General features: G+C 36.3%; 1 protein-coding gene across 3 annotated transcripts in view; it reads left to right on the forward strand.

Annotated features, from left to right (window-relative positions):
- Positions 1-1,197: 1,197 nt before the first annotated feature.
- Positions 1,198-22,423, forward strand: part of A1CF (APOBEC1 complementation factor) — an 85,423-nt gene continuing 64,197 nt past the window's right edge. For all 3 annotated transcript variants that reach the window (XM_050805563.1, XM_050805564.1, XM_050805565.1), the window contains exon 1: positions 1,198-1,281. The gene's annotated coding sequence lies outside the window, so the exon portion shown is untranslated. The remainder of the gene's footprint in view (positions 1,282-22,423) is intronic.

Here is a 22,423-nt window from a genome sequence, read left to right on the forward strand (position 1 = left end):
GGGGAGCAATTCTGGGGTTAAACAATTGTGCCTGGGATGTTTTTGTTAAACCCTGTCATCCATAGCTATGGGAAAATGGTAAATCATTTCATGTTTGAGAACTGAAATAATTTCATGTTTGAGAACTAAAAACTATAAGCAGAACTAGCATTTCAACAGTATCTTTCATCTCTTCTCTTACATATTCATAGATATGCTTAATTGATGGATCTTCCTTTGCATCTATATTATAGAAGGATTGTTTGTTCTGTGCTTTTCTATAGACAAAAATGCTCCCCTAATAGTTGGTTCCTAGAAAATTAGGCTCCTCTTACTAGAACTAAAGGCAAGTAGGGGTATCCTTTAATTCTAGTTTTGGAATGTGTGGTTTCCAAACTCTGAAACCAAAACTTACTCAAAATTAGGAAGGTTTTGGTTCTTCTTCCTTTTTTAATAGTGGGCTTTATTACCCTTAGGGATTTCTTGTATAGACTACAGCTCTTACCAGAGAACTTAGAGTATAGAATTTGTATTTCTGAAAATACCATTTCTCTATTTTTCAAGAAATTCAGTTAGCACTGAGATTTCAGGCAATGAACAATAGCATCAGCTATCATACAACCCCAGTTTGTAGCTGATTATTGTGCTTCTCACAGAGTGGCCCCCTCTTAAAATCTAAATGAGCAGCTTGTATACAAAGAAGTATGCTTTCCCCAACCTGATCTGGCCTAAATCTATCTACTTTGTTATATAAATGCTTCGTGTGTTTTCTGTTCATAAGCCAGCATTTATCAATGTACTTGACCTAAAACTCTATACTTTACTCCATGTAATACAGTGATATAAAAAGTGTAAAACAAAGAAATATTCTCCTAAATTACCTTAGCCATAATATCACTTTGGCATAGTAAAAAACAAAGGAACTAACATAAAGAAAAGCTTAGATACCAAATTGCAGTAAGTTTTACTTTTTAAATATATCGTATAAGTCAATAAAATATCTTCAAAATAATATTTACCCCAATATGTTTACAACATTTATTTTAATTTTGTAAACAAATAGCAAAGATAGTTTTAGTAGATTATATCTGGGCTGTAGTGACCCAATTATCTGGTCAAAGGGCTGCATGGATGCAAGAGACAGGGTGAGTTAAAGTTTAACTCCCAGGAATTGTAAACCAAACCTAAAGCCACTGAACCTTTGGAGTTTGATATGACGATTAGAGCATAACCCGAGTAACACGTTGAATTCGCCATAATCAAGGAAACCTTTTCCGGGTGGGGATCTCTGAAATTACTCAGGTATGATCCATGTGTTTCGCTTTTTTCTATTTCAACTCTGTGGAACTGTGCATTGTGGTATCAGTGGGAATGCAGTAAAAACAGCTTTCACCTTCTTCTATTATCGAGCCTAATTCTAGGAATTATCTAGCTTGTTTTTAGACAAATGAAACAAGCAGAAAACAAAAGAATAGATTGGAATTATTATATAATCTCAAAATGAGACAGCTGCCAGGATTTAATAAATTTCTGTAGACTTACCACGGAGGGTTCAAGAGTGGAGCCAATGTTGTGAGAAGTTTATTTAGCTCTAATCAGACAGCAGGGAGAGTTGTGGTTGAGTGCCTGTCCAGATCCTAGGACCCTGAGAAACAGAAATGTAATTAACAAAAGAAACAGTTTTAGTATCACCGGCAGATTTTCAGTTCTGTGTGTGGGTCGTAATTCCTATCATACTTTAGACTTCGTGTATTCGATTATCTCCTGAGCTACTACCACCATAAAAAAGAAAGTCTTGGTAAACTCTTGTGATTTCCCCTGCCATTATCTTGCTAACCAAAGGAATGTTTAAACTATTCACTTCTGATTCCGTCCCAAAAAATATTATGGAAAATGACTGGTTTTCAGTGTGTTATATCTCAATCTTGGAATGGCTAATTATTATATTGTTTCCACAATTTGGGCAACTGTGCTGAGGTGGATGTATTTTCACATTTTTTTCTATACTCCAAAAACATTATTCACAATCAGAATATAATGGTATTTAAAGAAAGAAATCAATCTGGACATTTACCAAAAATATCCCGTTTCTACCAGAAGCCCCCTAAACTCTCTGACTTTTTGTCATGATTACCTATGTAAGTTCCAAGAAGACTGGATTCCAAACTAAACGAGTTTATTTACTATAGGAATTTTCAGATATGTATTGTAATTCTCCAAGACGACGACGAACATAGCATTATTTGCACATTGTGCAGGATTAGTGTTTTGTAGAGCATATTTTGGTAAATGCAGCTCTAGTTACAATTTAGGATCATCAAAAAATGTGTTGGTCTGCTCTGAAACTTTCTTTATAATGTGTGCTATGGAGCATGCAATGGGAGTATAGGTCTGGAAATGACAGTGATATCACTGATTTGTCAAAGCAGTAAGGTTTTGCCCTGCTAAATACAGAGAAAGAGACAAATGACTTATAAGGTTCATACTTTCTGGAATAACATTGACTCTGCCCATTTTAGACAACTCTTAACATTTTACTGTTCCGTTTTACTATTTATCGATTTTAAGGGAAAAAAGAAGACAGCTGGCAAGGAAAAGAAATATTGTTGTGGGCAAACATTATAAAATGACATAATGGATATTAAAACGCTATAAATACTTAGTTCTTATTTTCTACTGCACTAATACCAAGTTGGTTTTATGTCATTTCAAATATCAACATTTCTGACACTATATTCAGTGGATGTTAATGAATGTGGCTCAAAAGAAAAGTGACTCCATTGTCAAGTAAGTTGAGGAAATGGTGTTAGAAAAGTTATAGCAGGTCTTGTTACCACATGAGTGTTTTGAGTAATAATGATAGCAAGTATCTATGAAGTACTATATTATCAGGTCTACTTCTTTTTTTTGTTTTGTTTTTGTTTGTTTTTTGTTTTTGTTTTTGTTTTTTCTTTTTGTTTTTGTTGTTGTTGTTTTGTTATTATACTTTAAGTTCTAGGGTACATGTGCACAACGTGCAGGTTTGTTACATATGTATACATGTGCCATGTTGGTGTGCTGCACCCATTAACTTGTCATTTACATTAGGTATATCTCCTAATGCTATCCCTCCCCGCTCCCACCTCCCCACAGTAGGATCTGGTGTGTGACGTTCCCCTTCCTGTGTCCAAGTGGGTCTACTTCTAAGTTCTCTCCATGCATTATCTCATGTTATTCTTAGAACAACTCTATGGTGTAGATACCATTATAACAGTTTATAAATGGGAAAATGGAGGCACAGACAAGTTACCTAACAGGTTCAGCTACTCAGTTAGCAAGTGGCAGAGCCAGGCTCCTTTGTCTGGCGGTCTCATCCAGAGCCCAAGCATGTAACCATTATATCACACCCTCAAGCACTGGGGACTCATGACACATGCAAATATTGTCATTTATCACAATTATCTAAGAGAGTAGGCAATGTTTTGCTTCCTGGGCTTAATTTACAACAGAACATCTTCTTTCAGGAATATCTATCAATATCTCTCAAAATTAGTATTTCTCAGAATACAGGAGAAGAAAGAACAAATTGCTTTTATAGCCCATGTCCAGCATTCATAACAATGAGAATCAATTGAAATCATCACAATTGAAACATCTAAAGGACTTTAGAGTCTAGTCTTCTTCCACCAAATAGGACTACGCCTATCTGAGAAACTTTTAAAATTAATTACAGAAAGAACACTAGGCTTTTTGCCTCGACACAGCTAAGTGGAAACGCCTATTGCAAAACTCCCTAGGTTTGTGACCTTGGGCATATTGTTTGACTCCTCTGAATCTCAGATTCCTCAAATGTGAAATGGGGGTAAGATCTGACCCACAGTATTTTGTGAAGGTTAAATTAGACGATAAAGCGAAGGAGAGAAATGTGGTCCCGGGTGCTTAAGAATTCAGCAAAAATCCCACTTCCCTTTTCACTTTCCTATTTGTAATAACCTCCAGAAAAATTTTCTAAAATTGCCCAAGTATACCTATTAGGTCTTGTTTGTCAAAACAATACTAATAAAGTTGAAATCATAAACTGTACATAAAAAATTTTTGATGAATCACAAATAGTAGCAGTATTCCATTTATTCAGAGAAAGTCAGTCGGTAATTTTTTTCAGTATTAAAGCACACACACAGAGTATATTTTTATTTTAGAGATTATTGCTGAAGAAAACTCTTAGTTATAAAACCCCAACACCTTTTCACCCAAACCCGTGGGACACCCTGACACGGGGCATGCTTATTTCATCATGGAGGCAGTTGATGTTAAAAATCTGTTTCAGTAACTGTCTTTTAAAATATTGTCATCCCTTAGAAAGCTGAGTAGTACTGTGGGTACTATTGCACAATGGTTTTCATTGCCTTATGTGTCTCTAAAATGACTCAATAAGTTCAAACAAGACAGTATTGATCGACAGAGGATAAACACTATTTTATCTTATTCACAGAAACAGTAACCAGGCTCCTGCAAAGTGCAGCTCTCACAATCCAACTGCCCCCAGGAAAAGCATCTGGAAAAGGAGCAGCACCCTTGCGGTGACATTCCATATTAGAAATCTGTATCCCATCTGCTCCTTGGCCTGATCCTGTAAAATCCAGAGAGTTATTAACAAATGTTTGCTGCTGATTCAACCAGGAAAGCTACTTCATTGTTTTATTTCATCAAATCTACTCTGATGAAATAAAACCTAGTTTATCCGTTTTTTGTTGTTGTTGTTTGTTTGAGATGGAATATCATTCTGTTGCCTAGGCTGGAGTGCAGTGGTGCAATCTCAGCTCATCAGAACCTCCGCCTCCTGGGTCCAAGTGATTCTCCTGTCTCAGCCTCCCGAGTAGCTGGGATTACAGGTGCACACCACCATGCCCAACTAATTTTTGTATTTTTAGTAGAGACGAGGTTTCATTATGTTGGCCAGACTGGTCTCGAACTCCTGACCTCGTGATCTACTTGCCTCGGCCTCCCAAAGTGCTGGGATTACAGATGTGAGCCACCACGCGCAGCCTAGGTTATCAGTTTTAATAACCACTTAGAATTTTTAATTTAATAAACTAAAATTTTGTATTGAATATTTTTTATTGATGCAATCCAAAATTAAAACATGTCCTTTTGTAAAAAAATTATTGTCTTGACTAAAACATGCTGGTATCTTGAGAGCTCTAATTTGATTTCTTTTAAACATATGTAAGCTAAGATATTTTTCCTATATAGATTTATATGTGGAGTTTTATGCATATATGTATTAATCACATGAAGAACATTTTCCAAGTTTGTTTATTCAATAAGAATTGGTCCCTGGTAATATTAAGAGGGAAATATTAATAAGGATGTAAGATAAATCCCTCTGATTTGCACAGTTAGGTGCAATGCTCTGCTCCAGACATAATATGACTGAAGAGAATTAGCTCATGACAATTTAGGCAGACAGAATGTCTAAGTGAGCAGATCGGTTTGTAATTCTATAAAATCTCACTTGCAATGATGTAGTGATGCCTTCCCTTCCTCCAGCAATTAAAAAATAATCATTGCTTTAGGATGCCCAATTGATTTAAAAATCACTAGGTTGAAGTAATAGAACTAACTACAACAATACCTTATTTCTATAGGATATTCTAGTTTATAAAGCTTTTCATATAGTACTTATATAGATTTTTAACGACAAATTTCTTCATAGTTGATGTCAATTCAGTATGCCTAGTTTCTTCAAGGTAACTGTGTCAATGTTCACCATTCCAATTGTACAAATCTGATTAACTGAAAGATGCTCCCACCTAACGTTTATAAGCCCGACTCTGTTTATGTAGCACAATGATGATTAGGTAGTGGGCCTTTAACATCTTCACTGGATATTAATGTGCCTATCAATTAAGAGGTTAGATGAGGACAGGCGCAGTGGCTCATGCCTGTAATTCCAGCACTTTGGGAGGCCGAGGTCGGCAGATCACCTGAGGTCAGGAGTTCAAGACCAGCCCGGCTAATACGGTGAAACCCTGTCTCTAGAAAAATACAAAAATTAGCCAGGCCTGGTGGTGGGTGCCTATAATCCCAGCTACCTGGGAGGCTAAGGCAGGAGAATCGCTTGAACCCGGTAGGCAGAGGTTGCAGTGAACCTAGATCATGCCATTGCACTCCAGCCTGGGCAACAGAGTGAGACTCAATCTCAAACAAAAAAAAAAAAGAAAAGAAAGAAAGAAAGAAAAAGAGGTAAATGAAAACAGTGAAGAGCGGACATATGGGTTCATGTGGAAGGTGAGAGAGGAACCACTCCCATATAGGACCTAGAAGAAAATAGCCCTAAAAAGATGTAATTATAACTCAGTCCAGATGCTGTAACTAACACAGTGAAAGATATAAAGGAACAGAGATTTATAAAATCTCCTACCTGCCTGGCAGGGGACTGGCAAAGCATTGTGTACAAATGAAATTTTTTATTTCTATTGATTTTAGTATTCTTCTATCCACCTCTTCTATTGGGATTCTGCTTAGTGCTTATCTTTCCAGCTGGGGCCTTCAGCATGAACTAAATAGTACTTTAAATTATTAGGTGTAATTAAACCCTAATGCCTCTGACTTTTTGCAATGGAAGTCAGAAATCAAAATCTGGTTCCATAGGGGGAAAATTGTGTTGATACATATAGATGTTCATCTCAGGAATCCTCTTTCTAACCTTCTTTTCTGAAGATCCCTAACAACTCCTTGCCATTCATGTACTTATTACCAACTAATTATAATTGGCACTCTATGATGATGATAACGATGATATTAATAAAAGCCCTTACATCCTGTTACATCCTGCCACATGCCAGGCACATAGGTTAACTCATTTAATCCTCCATCTCTCTATGGAATGGGTACTATTGCTACGCCATTTTTCCCATAAAGCAACTACGGCTTAGGGACACAGAGAAACTTGCCCCAGGTCACACCACTAGTAAGTGGTGCAGGAGGGGGTCCAGGCAGTCTGGCACAGGCCACCCTGTGAACAAAGGACAAATGGAACACTGGGAAGCATCGAGGCTTAGAACTAGAAGAAAACTTTTGAGATCTTTTATTTGACAGAGAAAAGCAAGTTGGCTTCCCCAAGTTAGGTTTTTGTTAGAATGAAAACCCAAGGGCAGAACCCAAACCCTCAGGGGGGCTTTTCCATTGTACCACTTCCCACTGTATAGCATGTCTAATTCAAGCTGATTCTCTATGAAAATTCTGAGAGATGAATTACTAGAACCCCTGTGATTACAGAGGAATACTCCATTCACTCCAAGTCTCACCTTCTTTTCTGTGCCCAGACTCATGGACTGACGTAGCCAGAGACTCAGTTAAAGGAGACCCATTCTGTGACTTGGAGAGACTGACAGGCCCACATCACAGAGGAAATACATGCAGACATAGGCATGGATATGGTTTAGCTTTTCGTCCCCACCCAAATCTCATCTTGAACTGTAATCCTTAGACCTGTAGGAAAGAACCTGGTGGGAAGTGATAGGATTATGGGGGTGGTTTCCCCAGCTGTTTTCATGATAATGAGTGAATTCTCATGAGATCTGGTGGTTTTGTAAGTGTTTGACTTCCCTCCTGCACATGCTACTTCTTTCTCCTGCTGTCATGTAAGAAGGCCCAAGCTTGCTTCCCCTTTGCCTTCCGCCATAATTGTGAGTTTCCTGAGGCCTCCCCAGCCATGCAGAATTGTGAGTCAATTAAACCTCTTTTCTTGATAAATTACCCAGTCTCAGGTATTCTTTATAGTGATGTGAGAACAGGCTAATACAGGCACCATGACCATAGTGACAGGATAAACCATGGAGACATTACTGAAAATACAAAGCAATTGTTGTAAATGACTTGGTTGCCTTACACTCAAATTCTGTTAGTGTCTGAAGAGGACATAGCACCTCCTACCTGGAGGACATACCGTTTTCCCCATGGAAAAAATAATTGGGCTGCCAGGTCTGTATCTGCTAAGGGAGTCCCATATTTAAACTGACCTAATTTAGAACTTTAAATTGAGACTCAGATGCCCCTAAATAGCAGCTCCACCAACCTGAATAGAGTTATTCATTTAGAATAAGAGTTTGTTTCCACGAGTTTTGTTAAAATACAAATTAGTTGGGATGTGGGGTGTGAGCGATGGAGACTAAAATCGCTTAACAGACTAACTAGCCTGGCAAAGCCTTGTGGGAAGCAAGTTTTGATGATGGCGAAGAGAAGATGTCAAGAGCAGATGGTCCAGGGAGGAAGTGTCACCAGTAACTTGGGGGTGATATAAGGGACATGAGTAGCAGGTATTTGTCCAATCTTTAAGGAATAATTAACTTATTAGAGAATTTTGTCAGTAAAGTCATTTGAGTATCACACTTGCAAGATACTAATTCATCCATGTCTAGTTTTCTCATTATTTCACAGATATTAAACAGGTACATTGACTTGAATTGACATCATGCAGGAAATGCCATTATATGAACCCTTAAGATATTTTAAGAGAAAAACCTATAATGCCTGGAAACTCTTAGTTTTCTCTGACATTTAAAAGCAGCTGTAAAGTTAAATCCTTTCTATAATAATTTAGTAAATCAGAATTGCAAAGCATTTCCTAAAGCCCAAGGATCCAAAGCTCTGACCTGTGGTGTTGGCATAGCAGAGTGAGAGACAAATTACATGTTAAAGCAGAAGGCTCTGGACTTGGAATTCTTGGATACAAATTCTGGCTCCACCACTTGCCACCGTTTAACTCTAGGCAAATTACTGAACTCTGTGACTATTTCCTCTTCTGTAAAGTCAGGGTTGTTTTAATAATTAGATCAGAAATTATAAAGTGCTTAGAGTAATACCAAGCAAGTGTGCATAAACTTTAGCCATTTAGCTATAACTCTCATCATATTTCTGTGTTGATTACAAAATGCTTTACTAGAGGAAAATAGATGAGAAAGAGGCCATGAGGTAAAAATGTAGAGTGCTTTTTAGAGTAGAATGAGCTTAGAAATTAACTCTATCCCCATCACTGGCTTGCAGTGGAAATTTGAAACAGTCTCTCCATAATTTTCTTGTAGTGTTTTTTTTTTCTTTTTTTTTTTTTTTAAGAATCTCAGTCCATCTCCCAGGCTGGAGTGCAGTGGTGCAATCTCGGCTCACTGCAACCTCCGCTTCCCCAGTTCAAGCAATTCTCCTGCCTCAGCCTCCTGAGTAGTTGGGACTACAAGTGTGTGCCATCACACCTGGCTAATTTTTTGTATTTTTAGTAGAGACAGAGTTTCACTGTGTTAGCCAGAATGGTCTCGAACTCCTGACCTCATGATCCTCCTGCCTGAGCCTCCCAAAGTGCTGGGATTACAGGCATGAGCCACTGCACCTGGCCCTCTTTCAGATTTTTTTCTAAGACAGAGACACTCCCTATCACAGACAGGGTCTTCTAAATTAGTACAGAATGATTTGAAGGAACCTGGGTAATTATCAGAGGAAGCAAAAGAGAAATACAGATCCTCCCATCAGAAAGCAAATCTCTAAGACTTTATCATTTTCATCGTTATGAAAGAAAAGATCAGTACTCAAAGCCACTTATGATGATGCACGTAAATTAGTATAAAATCAGAACAAATACAATATGGCTTTAAAATAGAAACATAAGGCTATCTTTCCTTACAAGTGTCAGATTGCTTCTGTGCCACTGTAACACAGAGCTTTAGATGGGTTTTTTTAAGCTTCAATCAGAGATCAAATATATTCCATTAGTCAGTGATTGACAGACTTGGTGAAAATTGAGTTTTCAACTTAAACTTCTCCAAATTGTCTGAGAAAATTAGATGCAGCAACTAAGTTCAGAAGGTCAGAGTCTCAGGCTAAAAAGAGAGGGAGAAACCTAACACTAGAAGAAGAATGAATGAAATAGAGCACACACAGCTCATTAGGTCTCTATAATATACCACGCAAATCATTGGTACCAGGACTATCGAATAATCAACCGCTTTTAAGCTGAAGAATATCTACATTATATGCCATGATTACTGCTTTACCGATTCATAAGACAACTTAAAAATTAAACATGTATACAAAGACATTCTACTTTTCTCATTAGTCCATGCCATTATATAATTTCTAAATTCTGCCAACTCTCTTTCCTAGGAATCTTCTAGAAGTCAGGCATTTTGGGAATAGCTGAGTATCATAACTGAATAAAGACACCACAACAGTCACCTGTAGTAGTCAGATCTTACAGGTACTAGAACAATAACAGCACAAAGACCGAGTTATGTGTATGTATTAGTCAGCATTCTCTGGAAAAAATGTAATATATGTATATATAGGCAATAAATTTATAAATGCATAAAACATATAAAAATATAAATTTATGTAAATAGGCATATAAATATGTAATACTACACATATAAATACAAATAAAGAGATTTATTCTATGGGATTGGCTCATGCAATTATAGAAGCAGAAGTCCCAAGATTTGCAGTAAGCAAGCTGGAGATTCAGGGGAGCCCATGCATAGTTCCAGCCCAAGTCCAAAGGTTTGAAACCCAGAAAAGTCAATGATATAAGTTCCAGTCCAGAAGCCATCAGGTTACAGATGCAAGAAGAGCCAATATTTCAAGTCCGAAGATCAGGAAAGGCCAATGTCACTGCTCTGTCATGCAGGCCGAGCTCCCTCTTACTCAGCTTTTATGTTTTATTCAGGTCTTCGGTTGACTGGATGAGGCCCACTAACATTGCATCTGCTGTTAAAATTTTTCAAGATCATTTTGGGGTGAAAAAAACCTATCATTCATCTTTCAATCTTCAGTGTTGACAAGGACAGGACATTTATGAGTATTCCTGTTTCTGAGTTTCTGATAAGCTTGTCCAAGTTGAGCACAGGCTGGAAAATTTATAAGAGTATTGGAGGCAGAGCAGTTACAAAAGGAAAGGGGCATATACAAAGGTCTCTTGTGTGATGTTGTGCTGCAAACACTGACCTTTCAGAGTTTATTCACCCCTGTGTATATATACATATTCATGTCTGCACATGTGTGCTAGTACCTATATACATCTATACACACACACAATCACATATACCAGAGACCTAATGGAATAGACATGAATTTGGCTTAGCCAGGGAAATTATAGAAAGAATAATGGGAAACAAGGACAAAGGCACCTAGATAAAATAAAAAGCAACTGGTGTGCCTAGGAGACCTGATGGACTTGAGCGTGGAATAGCTCCAGACTTGCATTGAAAGAAAATCAGGAAAGTCAAGTTAGGACCAGGTCATGGCAGGCACTGAATGTCAGGTTAAGGGGCTGAACTGTTTCTTTCTAGTTAGTGATGGGTCCAGTGAAGGATTTAGGGCAGGAGAATACTAGAGGGAATATTTTAGGGAGATTGATCTTCCAGTGGTGTGCAGAACAGATATGCCATGCCTACAGGGTAGTAAGCAGTGACGTTTCTTTCACTCTACACTTTAGCCGAGCTCTGGTTAAGTCCAATAATGGAAGATGGGGTGGGAAATAGAGCTAGGAGTGTAGAGGGGGCAACAGGTAAGGATACGTATGTACCGAAAGCAGAAAACAAGTTAAGATCCAGGCTTCATGAGATGCCTATATTGAAAATTGCTCTGGATAAAGAGACTGTTAGGACTTCAGAGTTAGAATTCATAGCAATTCACAGAACTGCTCAGGCTCTTCATTATTCACTTGACTCAACGTTCCTACATCGGCTCCTTTCTCATAAGAGCTTTCCTTGCTCTCTGTCCTTTTTCTACCCCACAGCTTTTGCTTCCTTTCCATACATAGAACCACACAACAAATACTTGTTGTATGCATGCAGTGGTCATATAAATATCTTATTGTCTAGTCCTCATCAAAACTAAGTTGAAACAAATCATTTGAGCCAGAATCTACTAAGAGTCAGATTTTTTAAGGTAGTTCAAGGTTTTTATTTATAAATACTAACAACTAGGAGAACATTTACTCATTCGAAATTATGAAAACATAGACAAAACAATTATTAGAGAAAATTTTGAATTATTCTTTTCTCCTGCTATCTAATTTCTACCTTTCTCATGTAGTCTTTTTCTTTTTAATTAGATTTTTTATGTGAGTGTATGGCCCATTTATTTGGCAGGTGGAATAAATTCAATTACTCTCAATTGTTTTGTTTGACCTGTAACATGTATAAGTTAGAGCTTAAGTCAGCTGTTCTAGATGCAACTGCATATTGTTATCACCTGAGAAGCTTTAAAATCTATCATTTCCTGGGCCCCATTCCAAACCAGCTGAATCAGAATCCTTCCGGGGTGGGGAAGATGATGCCTAAGCACAGGTGATTCTACCATGAGTCCAGGCAGGGAGCCTGGTTTTTGTGCACAGCTCCCGTATGTCATAGCTATCGGCACCTGGCTCTGCTCTAGCTGTTCTTAAGTAATCTTTTAATGCCAATTGGGAGTATGTTTTAATAGTGGTACAATATTTTAAGAATAAGGGTTTAAAGCAAGTTATTGCAAGTAACAGTTAAGGGATTTACTCAAACTGGACACAACCTCTGTTGGAGCAGATTACAGTGAAGTTTTGAGGGCACGGGATAAAAAAGAGGAAGGAGAGATTTAATGGAATGAACATTATTTGCTAAAATTTAAGAACGCTTGCAGTTAAATCTCGTGCTATTTTGACAAGATGTGCACAGGTGCATAGGTGAATGCTTCCTCTTCTGGTATTTCCTTGTGTAATTTATAGTTCAAACTAAATCCTAGGGATTTAAAGTGCTTCTCATTGATATTTAAAGGGCATTTTAAACCAGTGGGAAAATGTCTTTCGAAACAGATAAAATGTACCTTTATAAAATCCACTTAATGAGAATATGCTAAAAAGCAAGATGTGTTTCTATTGGATCATAAATTATATAATTTTAAACGAGTTTTTAAATGAAAGTAAATTGTTCCAACTATTTGAAATTACTTCTTCCTCAAACAAAACAAAAAAATTTCTAGATGTCAGGATTGTTTTACAAAAATGATGATCTGATGATCTGTTGGCCAGATTAATATGCTTAACTTTCCTAAGAGTTAAGGTAACATTATTCCTTTAATGAGCTTGTATATTATTTCTGATTTGATGTAGTTTTTTAAAAATTGGGAAAACATGCCTTCTCTACCCCTTGCATGTTTTAATGCCCTGATTTAATACCGGTGTGTGTGTGTGTGTATGTGCCTATACACAGATATACACATATATACACAAACACATATTAAAATTATAATAAAATAATCATTTGTTCATTATATATTTGCTTGTTCTTTTTCTCTGATAAACTCTAAGACAGTGGTTCCTATGGTATTTTTTTTCTCTGACATAGTTTTTCTTTTCTCTATAGATATTTTCACTACAGTGCAATTTTTCCAGTATCTTAGGTTTTGCTATCTTAAGTTACTCTACTTAGGACTTAGAATGATTCCAAATAGGGTGGTATATAGATTTTAAACCTTAACAAACAGTAATCAAACATCAGCTAGCCCTATACATCCTTGCAAAAATAACAATTTATTTAGAAATTGTATCAGCATTACTCCTTTACAACATTTAATATCTTGCCTTGCAAGTTCATTATACGTGTCAGATGGATTCAGAAACTTCTTTAGCCATAGATATCACCAAAAGAGCAGAAGATAGGAAAAATGAGATAGAAGAAGGAAAAATGAATTACATGGACATTTGAGAATGGAGAGAGGGAAGACCCTACTCATTCCCTGCGTGTAGCTGTATGTAACACAACTACACAAAGTAGTTGTGTTGGGTGTCTTGAGAAGCACTTGGGGCTTTGATTACCTCCACTACAACCTCATGAGATATTTGGTCTATAGATAATTTCTTCCTCTCTTGCTATCTACAATCCTGAAGAACTAAAAATCAGTGGAAAGAAGAATCAACATCTTAAATAATTTAAATGGCTGGGCACAGTGGCTCACACCTGTAATCCCAGCATTTTGGGAGGCTGAGGCGGGTGGATCACTAGAGGTCAGGAGTTCAAGACCAGCCTGGTCAACACGGCAAAACCCCGTCTCTACTAAAAATACAAAAATTAGCCAAGCATAGTGGCATGCATCTGTAATCCCAGCTACCCAGGAGGCTGAGGCAGGAGAATTTCTTGAACCCAGGAGGAGGAGTTTGCAGTGAGCTGAGATCACCCCACCACACTCCAGCCTGGGTGATAGAGCGAGATTCTGTCTTTAAAAAAAGCAAAAGAATTTAAATATAAGAATAAAAGTAAGCATGAAAGCTGAGCCAGATCTTGCCAAATGATACATCACTTGGTAAACCACGAAGGTGCCACACTTGCCAAGGAGTAATATTTCAATGAGATGTGACTCAGTGCATAGCAGACAGCTGAGTCCATTTGGACCATATCCACAGGGGGTCAATCCTTGATGTGTCCGAGTGAAGCATCAGACAAACCACCCACAACACTCCTCAAAGGAGCTATTACCATAGCTCACTTTCATTCCGGCAAAGAGGCTAAGTTACCATAGAGCTTCAGATGCTCCAGACCATGTGTCCCTATGGAAGAGAATGTGGACCACAGCATCACCCTCATCAGCTCATTACGGTGTCCTGTGTTCTTCACAGCAACACTTTAAGGAAGGCAGGGTAGCTATAATCTCCACCTCCTGTCTAACTTTTTTTAACATGAGGAAACTGGAAAGAAGTAAAATTAGTAATTAGGAACACAATCTTAGCCTCCAGGCTACTTAAATTCAGATCATCTGTCTGCCACTCATTACCAGTGTAAACTTAAGCACTTTAAGCTCTCTATTCCTTGATTTATTACCCGTATCATAGGAATAATAATAGCTACACCACTGAGCTTTTATGAGGATTAAATGAATTATGTTTAAAATTTTCAGAACATAGCATTTGTGTTCAGTAAATGTTAGCTATGTTTATTATTCTTACTTAAAATATTTTTAAATATTGCCACATAATAGGCAAAAAAATGTTATCTTGGTTTTTTGTTTTAATTTGCCTTTTTCTGATCACTAAAGATTACCATTTTTAAATCATAAGTTTATAAGCTATTCTGATTTCTTTTCTTTAAATTGACTGTTCATTTCCTTTGCTCATTTGTCCATTGATTTGTGTCTATTATTTATTTAAAAGTAATCTGTATATTACAGATAATATTTCTCTATCTACTATATAAATAACAATTATTCTCTTCCAGTCTGTGGGCTTTTAAAATTTCATTTATTTTGCCATTACAGAAGTTTGTAATATTTTTGTAATCAAATCTGCTAGTCTTTTCATTTATGGTTCTTAATATGCTTGGTTCAGAAGACCTTCTGTACCATGAGATTATAAAAACACGCCTACATTTTCTTCTGGAGGTTACACAATGTTTTTAAAGGTTATTTCTTTATTCTATTTAGAATGCTGGCATGTAATGAGGTGATATGCCCGCTTCATTTTTTTTCTCAAATTGTTTATGATCCCCCTATGAATTTGAAATAGCACCTATTGGTGAATTCCAGTACAAACAAAACTATGGGTCCAGAGTTTTTATTTTACTCCATTCATCTGGTTGTCTACTTCTATGCTTGTTGTAATCTTAACTGTTAATTAGGGTGGTTCCAAATCATTATAAACTGTCAATATATGTTGTGGCATTTATTGCACATTGTTCCTGCCAGGTGAACTTTGAAATCAATTTGTCAAATTTCAGAATAATTTCATTGGACTTTAAATTAGAATTGCATTAAAGTAATAATTTGGGAAAAACTGATCTTTTTACATCAATAAGGCTTCCATTTATTAAGGCCTTTAGATCTTTCAGTCAAATTTTATAATTTTTATATAGGGTTTAAACATTTCTTATTAAGTTTATTCATATTTTATGTTTTTATTCTATTGTTTAGACCTTATTATACTTCACTTGCTATTTCTGTTAAATAGAGAACATTTATTTTGTAAGTTTCTTTGTAGTAGTCTTTCATTAGTTTCAATTGTATTATATAGTTGATTTACTTGTTTTTAATGAGAATAAATGATTGTGGTGTTTCATTACTAAGTCTAATGTTTGTTTCATGTTTCTGAGAGACGCTTTTTATCAATTTAAGGATGTTTTGTTCTACTGCTAACTTATGAAGATGTTTTCTTAAACCAATAGTGGGTATTAACTTTCATTAAGTGCCACTTGTAGATTTACTGTGATGATCGCGTGTTTTCTCTTTATCAATGAAATGAATTAAACTTCCAGAATCCCTAATGTTCAATAAACTTTATATTTTTGTACTGCTCTCATCTTGCTCATTGTATATTATTATTTTGTATGCTTTTTCATATATAGTTAATATCTATACTCCTATATTTGTCTAGTGTTCTACTTTGTAGTAAATTTTTCTCTATCATATATGATGAGCTTGTAGATAATTTCAGGAGTTTTCTATTAGTTTCTACTCTCCAAAAGGCTTTATATAGCAAAGGAATAATTTGCTTCTAAAGTGATTTATAAAACTTGCCTAATAAAACAATCTGGACCTGGTGTTATTTGGGAGGAAAACATTGAATGTTTTCAATGTAGATTATGATTACTAGTTTATTCAAATTTTAAACTTATCCTTGAGATAATTTTAAAAATTCACACTTTTCTAAGGTTTTGTCCACTGTATGTATATTTTTCAAATTATTGATAAAAGTATTCTCTTTTGTAAAAGTCTATGACTCTTTGGTTATATCCAATTTTTCTCTTGTTTTGAAAATTTATTTACTCCTTTTTACCTTGTCAGGATTGCTAGCTGGATGCTAATTTACTACTACAATCAGCTGTTACATACATTTATCAAGTATACAGATTTGTTTTATTAATTCTACTTTTATCTTTGATTCCTTCTAATTTCTTTTTGTCCATTTCACTCTTATCCTAGCTTCTTTAGTTGAATGCTTATTTTCAGCGTTTATTGTCTTGTAATTAATAATAAACAGACTATAGTTTACAAAAATCTACTGTACATTTCCAAATAGCTAGAGAGAATGATGTGAATGTTTTCAGCATAAAGAAGAGACAAATGTTTAAAGTGATAGATATCCCAATTATACTGTTTTAAGCTTTACAAACAATATAAAAGGATTAAATTATCACATGTACCCTCAAAATATGTACACCTATTAGGTATTAATTTAAAAAGAAAAGCAAGACTAGAAACTTGACCACATCTTAATGAAAAGCATGACATTTTCATTAACATTCATTTATTAACATAACTTTAACTTTTATATTTTGTATTATGAGCAAGAGCTATATATCATAGAAAGCTAAAAATAGTCAAATAAGCAAGAATGAAGAAAACAAAAATAATTTGTTAATTCACTCACCCAGAGATAACCAATTAGCCTTGTGTAATCAAAGTATTTTTGAATATAAAAATTAATACAAATGAAATCAGACCATACATTCGGTTTTGTAACCTGCCTTTTCCACTTTACTATATTTCACAAATATCTCTCTAAATTATTATATATTCTTCTAGAACATTGATTTGATTAGCTATACTGTATCACTGCTTATCCAAATATTTCTTTATCATTAGATATTTCAGTTGTGCCTACCTTTCATAACAATACTAATATATTCTATGAGAGGTGACAAGCATGAACAATCTTAGGACCTTAACGACTTTTCTACTAGGCAGCAAAAACAAAGATAAATGAAATAACTGGATCCATTATTAAGGCAACATAAAAGAGCTCAAGATAATGCATTTGAAGTTGAATTTTTCTCTGCATTGGAGAAACAGGAGGAGAATAACCAAAGAGAAAATCATAGATCATGGCTAAGATGAGTTAAACAAAGCAGCAAATAAAGAATAAGAATGGAATATTTCTATAGCACCTTCTACATGCCAGGTACTATGTTAGGCACTCTCACATTCATTACTTTATTTATTTCATGCTTAAAAAAATCTTCAAGTTAGGTATCAGTATTCTTATCCTTTTTTAGACTAGAAAACCAGACCTCAGAAAAGTTAAAATCATGGTGGCAGAACTAATTTTTTTTTTAACTTTTTTTTAAGTTCAGGGGTACAAGTGCAGATTTATTACATAGGTAAACTTGTGTCATGGGGGTTTGTTGTGCAGATTATTTCATCACCCAGGTGTTAAGCCTAGGACCCATTAGTTATTTTTCCTGTTCCTCTCCTTTCTCCCACCCTCCATCCTCCAAAAGGCACCAGTGTGTGTTGTCCCCCTCTATGTGTCCATGTGTTCCCATCACTTAGCTCCCACTTATAAGTGAGAACATATGGTATTTGGTTTTCTGTTACCCTCCTCTGCAGCAGGTTCCACAAGTTTAAAGATGCTTACATTTACATTTCAGTTCTGTGACTGTGTAAGTTTGCTACAGATAATGCAGGAACAGAACTGAAATTTCAGTGTAAGCTTGTCCTTCTTTAAAAATGTGGAAACCTACTACAGAAGAAACTTTTTGTCAATACTTATAAGTAAAATTAACATGTCCACTATGAACAACTTTTACATTTCTTTTCTTTCTTTAATTTAAGCCTTGTCTTGGCCCAAATTGACAAGTTCCAAATTAATATATGATTTATTACTAATGCCTTAATAACATAGAGGAGGTTCTGGTTAATATTTTTTTCTAGTATTGTTTTAAAAAACTAAGATGTTGCATATTGGGACTTTGTGTGATGTCTTCATGGCTACATTTGGAAATCTTATGTATACGTATTCTCTATTAATTTTGCTACAGCTCATGATGCATGACCAAAATGCTTGCTACCACATGAATTAATTTCCAAAATAGACTTAAGATCAATTGTAAATATTTTTCCAATGTGGATATTAGAGCTTTATATCAAGCAATGCAAAGTAATATTTACTTAGCATCATCAGGCAAATTAGACTTCAGTCATAAATCCTTCACCAACCATTTCAGTACTATCTAGAATTTCTTTCATGTAAAATTCCCAGGAGATACTCAAGGGCTGAAATTCATGCTAAAACCACTTGTACAACTCGCATGTTACAGAAAAGTTATGTCAAGGCACAATTAAACTTTGAGGAAAGACTGGATTCAGTTTGGAGAGGTCCCAGTGGCAAGTGAAGCCATCATGGATTTGAAATGCACATGGAGCACATCACTCTACAGGCCCCAGTGGCTTCTCACTCAATTACAAAAGAACACTTCTCTGCTTACCAAGTCAGAAATAGTCTTTGTCCCCATTCAGTTTTCTTATCCAATTTCTTCTGAAAAATCAAATCAAGATGGTAAACATACTATTAAGAGAATGCCTCTATTTCCTAACTCTAAATTGTTTACCACGGTGCAGATATTAAATTAATATTTGCTGACCATTTTGTTAAAGTCGAGGATAATTACTTTAATTTTTAACCAAGAAACCATCTAACTTTAATTCTGTATTTATCTTTTGTCTCCTTTCTGTTCTTCTCTGCCTGTCATTCACACTGACCATTTCTTTTGTTTGTATAAACTTTTGGGGTGCAAGTGTAATTTTGTTATATGCCTAGATTGCAGAGTGGTTAAGACTTTTAGGGTATCCATCACCCAAATAATCTACATTGTAACCATGAAGGAATCCCTCATCATCCACCACCTTCTCACCTCATGACCTTTCCAGATCTCCATTGTCTATCATTTCACTCTCTACCTCCATGTGTACACATTATGTAACTCCCATTTATGAATGAGAACAGATTTGTTTTTCTGTGCCTGACTTGTTTCACTTAAGAAAATAGCCTCCAGTTCCACCTAGGTTGCTGCAAAAGATAAAATAAAATGAAATAATTTCGTGATTTTTTATGGCTGAATAAAATTCTACTATATATTATATATATAATACATTAATACATAATATATATACTATATATATATAATTTTCTTTATCCAATTGTTGATGGATACTTATGTTGATTCCATATCTTTGCCATTATGAATATTACTGCTATAAACATATGAGTGCAGGTATGTTTCTGATATATTGATTTCTTTTCCTTTGGATAGATACCCAGTAGTGCCCAACTACCATTTCTAGTTCTGTTTTTGCCAAGCTATGCTTTCATGACTCTTTAAATGTGTTTTTCTAGTATGTACTCCTCTTACCTTTGTCTTGTATCTTTCCCACTTTACCATTTGAAAGACTTTAAGAAAAAAAAAAACAGGCCAGGCATGTTGGATCACGCCTGTAATCCCAGCACTCTAGGAGGCCGAGATGGGAAGACTGCTTGAGCCCAGGAGTTCGAGACCAACCTGGGCAACATAGATAGCCCCGTCTGTATTTTCTTTTAAAAAAATTTATACATATATAATAAAATACTCATTTTCCCTCTTTCTCTGTTTCCCCAGCTGCCAACTTAATGGTACACTAGGGCAGTAAGACCTTCTACCATTCTCATAACTTCAGGCAAATCTAGATAACAAATCTCACCCAAAATCCTCGCTTAGTTTTCTTTCCATGACTTGGTTCTTCATGTGGGATCAGTTTTTTAGGTAGAAGATAAAAGTGTTTCCTCTTTCTAGCTCAGGGTTATAATCAAAGAGCAGGACATACTATCCAGCTAACAGGTTTAGATTTAGAAAAGTCAGAATGTACTACTCTGCCTGTGTCTCTCTTCCAACTTCCTTCTCATCTGTTTCCCTGCCAACTTCCCTGAAACTGGACCCACTGGCACCTGAGGCCAACAGGGTCAGGAACTGCAGCTCCAACTTTGCCCAATTTCCATTGAGTAGTTGCAGCCAAGTGACAAGGTGAGCTATTCATTCCAACCCCTCTCTGCCTTTCAGGAAGGCAGAAGTCTTGAGCCCCCAATAATTTCTGGATCTTTGTTTTCTTGGTCAAATAGTCACTGGTGTTGCAAATATAAAACCAGAAAGAGATAGAAAAGTGTGTACAAATATCAATTTTATATTTTAATCACTCTGCACTCTGAATTTTTTTACTTTTCTTGTCTCTCTCACAAGTATGATGACATATTCATAAACGCGGAGAAACCACAAAGATCAAATTCTTATATAAAACAAATCCATTCCAGGACAGAACTTTCAGGAAGTAACTGGAAAAAGAGAAATAATAAGTATCAGGACTTTCAATTCAGATTAATTTTACTTCTGATTGACTGCAAGTCACTGTAATTTATAAAATTGCTGATCCAAAGTTTTGCATTTCTTCTATAAGTATCTATTAAGCACTTAGCATAATGTCAAGCTGAGCCTTCTGGGCAAACAAAGATGAAGTACAAGATAGTCCCTGTGCTCAGAAAGCTCACAGTTTAGTGAGAATGTTAGACATGGAAGCCGACAAATACAGTCATGTGTGGAACAATAAAAGGACATACAGGTTTTCTTTGAGAGCACTGAGGAGCTGACACTTAAAGGTTACCTACAGAGGTTGTCAAAGAAAGAGAGCATCACAGAGCAAAGAAGATGTTAATCAAGTCTAGAAGAATCAGTAAGGCCAATGTGGTGAAGTTAGGAGGCATGGAAAGGAAAAGGCATTCCAAGCAGGGAAACCGGAGGTGTAAGAAAGCATGGGAAGGCCCAGTGGCAGGGCATGTGAATGACACCGAAAGGGGAGTCTAGGATCTAGTCCTGAAGGGACAACGTGTCATGCTAAGAACCTGGGACTTTATCCTTCTCACAGTTGGTTTTGAAATTCTGCCTCTTAGATTTAGAGATTGATCATTATAATAATTAAAATGATATAATAGCTACTTTTTATTGGATATTTATTAAATGCCAGAAACCATTTTAAGTGTTTTAAATGTATATTCATTATTTAGCTCCCAATATTAATATTGACTCCTCAAAGAACATTATGATGGATGTATTATTATCCTAATTGTATTAATTTAGTATTAGGACTAGTATTTTGAGACAGGATCTCATTCTGTCACCCAGGCTGAAGTGCAGTGCAGCTCATTGTAGGCTCAACCTCCCAGGCTCAAGTGATTCACAGCCCAGGTAGCATGACTACAGGTGCATGCCACTACACCTGGCTAATTTTTTGTATTTTTTGTAGAGGTGAGCTTTTGCCAGGTTACCCGGGCTGGTCTGGAACTCCTGGACCTCCCAAAATGCTGGGATTACAGGCATGAGCCACCACATCCGGCCCCCTCCTAATTTTATGTGTAAAGAAACAGGCTCAGATAGCTTCCTCTAGGACGAAAGTGGAAGAAGAAAAGATGGGACCCGCCGGGAGGATTGGCCAGGCTCAGTGGCTCACGCCCATAATCCCAGCACTTTCGGAGGCTGAGGCGGGCAGATCACCTGAGGGCAGGAGTTCGAGACCAGCCTGACCAACATGGAGAAACCCCATCTCTACTACAAATACAACATTAGCCAGGCGTGGTGGCGCATGCCTGTAATCCCAGCTTCTCAGGAAGCTGGGGCAGGAGAATTGCTTGAACCCGGGAGGCGGAGGTTGCGGTGAG

Source organism: Macaca thibetana, chromosome 9, assembly GCF_024542745.1.
Source record: "Macaca thibetana thibetana isolate TM-01 chromosome 9, ASM2454274v1, whole genome shotgun sequence".
In the NCBI taxonomy this organism is placed as follows: Eukaryota; Metazoa; Chordata; class Mammalia; order Primates; family Cercopithecidae; genus Macaca; species Macaca thibetana.